The 7,943-nt window shown below is 47.3% G+C and overlaps 1 pseudogene; it reads right to left on the reverse strand.

Annotated features, from left to right (window-relative positions):
- Positions 1 to 6,157: 6,157 nt before the first annotated feature.
- LOC110742736 lies at positions 6,158 to 6,805 on the reverse strand (annotated as a pseudogene).
- Between the last annotated feature and the right edge of the window lie 1,138 nt (positions 6,806 to 7,943).

Below are 7,943 nucleotides of genomic sequence, written 5' to 3' on the forward strand. Positions count from 1 at the left end.
AATTGCCTTTGGAGATTGTCTGTAAAAAGAAACCCTGTTACTTTGTTTTTTTTGTTTTTGTGAGACAGAGTCTCACTCTGTCACCCAGGCTGGAGTGCAGTGGCGTCATCTTGGCTCACTGCAACCTCAGTCTCCCAGGTTCAAGCCATTCTCCTGCCTCAGCCTCCTGAGTAGCTGGGATTACAGGCCCATGCCACCATGCTGAGCTAATTTTTGTAATTTTAGTAGAGGTGGGGTTTCACCATATTAGTCAGGCTGGTCTAGAACTCCCGAGGTTTCACCATGTTGGCCAGGTTAGTCTCGTACTCCTGACCTCAAATGATACACCAGCCTCAGCCTCCCAAAGTGCTAGGATTACAGGAGAGAGCCACCCAGCCAGGAAATTCTGTTTTGACAGCAAGGTTAATGGGGTTCTGTGGACTGGCTCCTGATGGCCGGGCCAAATAGCAGCAGGGCTGAGAATACCTCAATAGTGGCTTTCATGGGGGAGTGGGCCCATCTGATGGGTTGGGCAGGGCTTCCTGGATGGGTGGGGTTTCTTGGATGGGTGTGGCTTGCTGGTGGGTGGGGCTTCTTGGGTGGGCAGGGCTTCTTGAGTAGGTGTGACTTCCTGGGTTGGGCGGGGCTTTGTGTGGGCGGGGTCTCACCGCAGGGCCAGTCCCCTAGGTAGGGGGAGGTAGAAAGACTCCTAGCCGGGGGAGCTGGTACAGAAGCAGATGGTTGGGGGGGAAAGGAGTGAGGAAGGGACAGTTAATGTGGTAACTAAGAGCCTCTGGTCACAGTAAATCCAGAGTTGGGCCACAGACACTATATTTGCTGCAAGGAGGGAGGATGGTACCAGAAGACACTGGAGTTGGGAGGACCAACCCCCAGGACCCTAACCCACTGTGCCCAGATGGGAAACTGGTAACCTGGCCAAGGAGAGTGGTTTAGTGATCCCACTGAAACTGCCTTTGTGAAAATTATGACAGAGGCTGGGCGCAGTGGCTCACACCTGTAATCCCAGCACTTTGGGAGGCCAAGGTAGGTGGAGTGCTTGAGGTCAGGTGCTCAAGACCAGCCTGGCCAACATGGCAAAACCCGTCTCTACTAAAACTTAGCTGGATATGGTGGCGGGTGCCTGTAATCCCAGCTACTCAGGAGGCTGATGCAGGAGAATCACTCGAATCTGGGAGGTGAAGGTGGCAGTGAGCTGAGATTGCCCCACTGTACTCCAGCCTGGGTGACAGAGTAGGACTCTGTCTTTTTTTTTTTTTTTTTTTTTGAGACGGAGTCTCGCTCTGTCGCCCAGGCTGGAGTGCAGTGGCCGGATCTCAGCTCACTGCAAGCTCCGCCTCCCGGGTTCACACCGTTCTCCTGCCTCAGCCTCCTGAGCAGCTGGGACTACAGGCGCCCGCCACCTCGCCCAGCTAGTTTTTTTTTGTTTGTTTTTTTTTTTTGTTTTTTTTAGTAGAGATGGGGTTTCACCAGGTTAGCCAGGATGATCTCGATCTCCTGACCTCGTGATCCGCCCGCCTCGGCCTCCCAAAGTGCTGGGATTACAGGCTTGAGCCACCGCGCCCGGCCGACTCTGTCTTAAAAAAAAAAAAAAAAAAAAAAAAAAGAAGTTATGACAGTGAGTAAAACCTGGCATAGGAAAATGATGGCAGTAAAGTAATGTAATCTAGCCGACTTCATCTTGCTTCTAGCCTCTAAACTGTCCTTGTTCATTCCCGGGCATAGGCTAGATTAACTTGTGGAGGAATTTAGTTTATGGTTTAACCTTAAAGCAAGGATGATAATAGCCCTTCCCAAAACTACCCCCTCTTTGTTCTGGGACTAAACTGCCTTTGTAAAACTAATGACAAGTCACAAGATTAGGATTATGGGGATGTCTGAACTCTGCTAAAATGAAGCTAAAAGTTCAGCCATTGAGCTGCGTGTGGTGGCTCACACCTGTAATCCCAGCACTTTGGGAGGCCGAGGGGGGCAGATCCCACGAATTTGGGAGGTAGAGGCTGCAAATTCAAGTGATTCTCCTGCCTCAGCCTCCCGAGTAGCTAGGATTACAGGCGTGCATCACCATGCCTGGCTAATTTTTGTACTTTTAGTAGAGACGGGGTTTCACATGTTGGTCAGGCTGGCGTCGAACTTCTGACCTCATGATCCACCCACCTCGGCCTCCCCAAGTGCTGGAATTACAGGCGTGAGCCACTGCGCCTGGCCTCTTGAAAGTATTCTTACTAGGTATAGAATTCTAAGTTGATAGTTTTTTTTTTTTCAGCATATGAATAAGATTCCATTGTCTTCTGGCTTCAAGGTTGCTGTACAGAAGACTGAGCTTGATCTGTCAGGCCTTTAATTTCTTTTTCTGTTGTTGCTTCAAGACTTCCTGTTTCGTTAATATTCTAAAGCTTCACCAGGATGTTTCTGGGCATAGATTTCTTTGTATTTACCATGCTTGGGATTCCTTGGCTTCTCAAAGCTGATAAGGTCTCTTCTCAATCTGGGAAACTTGCCAGTTATTATCTCTTTACGTATTTTCTCTTCCCCCATTACCTCTTTTCTCCAGGAACTGCAATTAAATAGAGGTTAACCCTTCCCTTTCTATTCTCCATGTGTTTTTAACTACTCTTCCATATTTTCTGTCTCATAGCTGCTCATGAAGCATGTGGTGAGTTTCTTCTGTTCTCTCAGTTTACAGATTCTCTCTTCAGCTCTGTCTGATCTGCCACTAAAACCTCCTAATAAGGTTTTGTTTTTTGTTTTTGTTTTTGTTTTTTTTTGAGACAGAGTCTTGCTCTGTGGCCCAGGTTGGAGTGCAGTGGCACGATCTCAGCTCACTGCAACCTCCGCCTCCTGGGTTCACACCATTGTCCTGCCTCAGCCTCCCGAGTAGCTGGGACTACAGGTGCCTGCCACCACACCCGGCTAATTTTCCTTTGTACTTTTTTAGTAGAGACGGGGTTTCACTGTGTCAGCCAGGATGGTCTCGATCTCCTGACCTTATGCTAATAAGTTTTTTAATAAACAAATCTACATTTTAACAAGTTCTTGGATACACACATGTATTTATTACTGAAAATGGAAATAACATATCAAAATATCCTCCTCTCGCTGTTCAAGTTTGTTGGGGTTCTTTTGTTTGTTTTTTGAGACTGAGTCTCATTCTTTTGCCCAGGCTGGAGTGCAGCGGTGCCATCTCGGCTCACTGCAACCTCCACCTCCCAGGTTTAAGCGGTTGTCCTGCCTCAGCCTCCTGAGTAGCTGCGATTACAGACATGCACCACCATGCCTGGCCAATTTTTGTATTTTTATTAGAGACTAAAAATAGTTTCACCACATTGGCCAGGCTGGTCTCAAATTCCTGACCTCAAGTGATCCGCCCGTCTTGGCCTCCGAAAGTGCTAAGATTGCAGGCACGAGCCACTGCACCCAGCCTCACTATTCAAGTTTTTTTAAAGGTAAAGACACATCTAGCTGCATGTACCCTTCTCTAATGTTATGCTTTATCCAAACTACCCAATGTAAACTCATTTTATATATTCCTTCCACATAAATTTCTTTACTTCAAGTGTTTGATGTTAGGTCTGCTCTCTTTCATTCTTTTTTTTTTTTTTTTTTTTTTTTTTTTTTTTGAGGCCAGTCTCATCTATCCCCTTTCAGGCTGGAGTGCAGTGGCGGATCAGCTCACTGCAAGCCTCCGCCTCTCGGGTTCCGCCATTCTCCTGCCTCCAGCCTCCCGAGTAGCTGGGACTGGGGGAGCCCATCCTCTGTGGCCCCTGGCCACCTGTATTTTAGTAAGAGGCGGGGTTTCACCGTGTTAGCCAGAGATGGTCGATCTCCTGACCTTGTGATCCGCCCACCTCAGCCTCCCAAAGTACTGGGATTACAGGCGTGAGCCACCACGCCCGGCAGGTCTGCTCTCATCTCATTGACTTCAGGGTTCTAAACCATACATGTAATCCATGAGAACTTGTACTACCTGGATACAAATCAAAAACTAGAACTGAGATATACCAAAGCATCAAATTACAAAGAGGAACAAAGGAAAAAAAAAAAACCAACTTAGGTCATCAAAATCATATTTTGAGTTATTAAAAATTATTGGATTTTGGCTGGGTGCAGTGGCTCACGCCTATAATCCCAGCACTTTGGGAGGCCGAGGTGAGCGGATCCTGAGGTCGGGAGTTTGAAACTAGCCTGGGTAACATGGTGAAACCCCATCTCTACTAAAAATACAAAATTAGCCAGGCGTGGTGGCGTGCACCTATAATCCCAGCTACTCAGGAGGCTGAGGCAGAAGAATCGCTTGAACCTGGGAAGCAGAGCTTGCAGTGAGCCAGGATTGTACCACTGCACTCCAACCTGGGTGACAGAGTGAGACTCGTCTCCAAACAATAGCAATAAAAATAAAAATTATTGGATTTATGCTTTCACTTAGAGTAAAAAAGCCACAAGAGGCTGGGCATGGTGACTCACACCTGTAATCCCAGCATTTTGAGAAGCCAAGGCAGGAGGATCGTTTGAAGGCAGGAGGATCGTTTGAAGCCAGGAGCTCAAGACCAGCGTGGGCAACCTAGCAAGGCCCCCATCTCTACAAAAAGTGCAATAAAATTAATAAATAAAATAAATCCACAAGAGACTCCTACCATAAAAAGAAGAAAAAGCTGGGTAATCTATAAATTTTGGCATTTCCTGAGCCCATCAGAAATCTAGGCTTCAAGGAAACCAAGTGAACTGAGGTCCAAAGAGTGACTGTGCCCTCTCAGGAGAGACAGGACACATGAAAACTTCCACCTTTGTCAGAGCACAGGAGAAGAAGTGGCCACCAAAAAAGCAGGTGACAGGAAAACAACATTTTATTGAATTCTTAGAGGCTAGAAGTGGGCCAGCATGACAACTTAGAATCCCCCTGGGTACATCAGGATCTAGCAGACCCCAAGTTCACTCGCAATCTCTTTTCCACCTCTTGGTGCTCATGAGAAAGACTGGAGGTAAAAGAGACAGGAAAGAGGCTCCCTCAGTGGTTCACGGGCATAAACCCCTTCTTACCTCCTAGAACCTTGTCTCACAAGAAGCAGAAGGACTTAAGCCTCAGGGGAAGGGGCAGGAATCCTTCCCATCCCCAGGGGACAGGCAAAGGTTCACTCCTGGTGGAAGTAAGGGCATAAGTAAGACCATCTAGTTCTGGGGGAGGGATAGGAACCTGCCCCTCATTACATGGTGAGGGAGGGTTGAAGCAAAATCTGCTCCCTTGGGAGAGGCAGGAAATACCGCCGGCTAAATCATAAGCTTTGCACCTGTAAACCAAAAATAAAATTCTAAGCCCCCCAACCTACTAAACGGATCCCTTCTCGCCAAGGGCACTCCAAAGTAAACCTGCAAAACTAGTTCAGGCCATGATGGGAAGGAGGGTTGGACATGCCTCATTCTGCCCTCATCTTTTCGGAATTCAGGCACAACTGGCCAGCTTTCACATCAACACAGAGATCTTAAGACTGACAAAACAGACTCTTTGTAGCAATAAGATACCAAATTCCAACCTGACTGAAGTATAGTATCACATGACAGAGCAGGTCATGAAAGAAACAGAAGTATTTTAGCCCAAAATAAATTTTTCTTTGACATATTTTGAAACGGCCCTGCAAAGCTGCCTCTTGTCAGGTAAAGTCTACACTCTGTAGAGCGTCCCCTTCCCTTTCCAGGTCTTCTCCTGATTCAGGAGAGATTTAACCAACAGTCTGGCACCTTTCTAAGTCTGATGAGAAACATTTACTATCTATTCTCTCTGAAGCCTTCTCTCTGAAGTTAACCAAGATTGTGCCACTGCACTCTAGCCTGGGCAACAGAGTGAGACTCTGTCCAAAAAAAAAAAAAAAAGTGGTCTCCACAACACCTTATCTTTTTTAAAACTGTTTATTTTATGTACAAAAAGCTATCATGGTTTTGTTTTTTTTTTTTTTTTTTAAGACGGAGTCTTGCTCTGTTGCCAGGCTGGAGTGCAGTGGTGTGATCTCGGCTCACTGCAACCTCTGCCTCCCGGGTTCAAGCGATTCTCCTGCCTCAGCCTCCTGAGTAGCTGGGATTACAGGCACGTGCCACCACGCCCAGCTAATTTTTGTATTTTTAGTAGAGATGGGGTTTCACCATGTTGGCCAGGTTGGTCTCTATCTCCTGCCTCAGCCTCCCAAAGTGCTGGGATTTCAGGCGTGAGCCACCGCGCCCGGCCGCTATCATGGTTTTTCACTGGGTAGATGTCTTGGATAATCCTTTCAAGGAAGATCAATTAGTGCAACTTAATGAAACCGATATCTGTCCTATACTGACGGAAACACTGGCGGCACATTATTGAGGGCATATTTCCGGATCAGACCATGCCGGTTTGGGCAGATACGACAAGAACGAGAACCCTGGCCGAATATTCACTGGTGGCTCTAGTACAGCTGCTGGTGACCCATCTTGCTCTCAGAAGTGCGAGGTAAAAGGTCACAACCTCTTATCTTTAAACCAGACATGCCTTTCTGTTGATTCCAGGTCTTTAGATCATAATTTTACTCTTTCAACCAATTTCCAGTCAGAAAATCTTGGAATTCACCTATGATCTGGAAGTCCCCCCACCCCGCACCCCAAATTGTTCCACCTTTCCTGACTGAACTAATGTACACCTTACGTGTATTGATTGACGTTTGCCTGTAACTTCCGTCCCTCTAAAACGTATAAAATTGGCCGCAGGAGTTCACGCCTGTAATTCCGGCACTTTGGGAGGCCGAGGCGGGCGGATCACTTGAGGTCAGGAGTTTGAAACCAACCTGGCCAACATGGTGAAACCTCGTCTCTACTAAAAATACAAAACTTAACGGGCATGGTGGCGAGCACCTGTAATCCCAGCTACTCAGGAGGCTAAGACAGGAGAATCACTTGAGCCCAGGAGGCATAGGTTGCAGTGAGCCGAGATTGTGCCACTGCACTCCAGCCTGGGCAACAGAGCAAGACTCCCTCTCGGGAAAAAAAAAAAAATGGCCAGGGGTGGTGGCTCACGCCTGTAATCCCAGCACTTTGGGAGGCCAAAGCAGGAGGATCACTTGAGGCCAAGAGTTCGAGACCAGCCTAGCCAACATGGTGAAACTTCGTCTCTAATAAAAATACAAAAATTAGCCAGACATGGTAGCGCACACCTGTAATCCCAGCTACGTGGGTGGCTGAGGCACAAGAATTGCTAGAGCCTGGGAGGCAGAGGTTGCAGTGAGTGCCACTGCACTCCAGCCTGGGCAACAGAACAAGACTCTGCCTAAAATAAACTAAAATGTATAAAAGCTATAAACCAACCACCTTGGGCACCTGTTCTTAGGACTTTGAGGGGCTATGTCATGAGCCTTGGTCACTCATATTTGGCTCAGCATAAATCTCTTTAAATATTTTAGAGTTTAACTCTTTTTGTCAACACACCAGTTGGCAATGATCAGTAGTCTACCTGAAACTGCCTTTGCGAAAATTATATCACTGAGAAAAATTACAATAGTAAGCAGAGTTAACACCCTCCGCCTCCACCATCTTGCCTTTCCCTTGATTATTTGGGGGCTACTGGGCCAAGCTAACTTTGGAAGACATTTTAGGTTATCATTTAAATGGTAATAGGCCTTGCCTGAAACTCCTCTCCTCCCGCAAGCCTTTTGTAAAGCCAGTGGGAGGCCATCAGGCTTGGAGGAGGAGAGGAACTTCAGCCCTAAGATTGGCCTTTTGAGATGTCTTTGAAGGATTTTTGCATGTCAGACATTCATGACTCCACCTGAACCCTCCTGAATCCCCCACCAAACCCACCCCTGTGTCCCTGCCCAGAAGCAATTCTGCCTGCAGGAGGACAGCTTGGACTCCTATCATTTCATCTCCGCCCCAACCAATCAGCAGCAAGCACCTATTACCTGGCCACCCTCATCCCCTTGTGGAGTCCTAATTAGGGAAAG

This window comes from Papio anubis, chromosome 4 (genome assembly GCF_008728515.1).
Source record: "Papio anubis isolate 15944 chromosome 4, Panubis1.0, whole genome shotgun sequence".
Classification (NCBI taxonomy): Eukaryota; Metazoa; Chordata; class Mammalia; order Primates; family Cercopithecidae; genus Papio; species Papio anubis.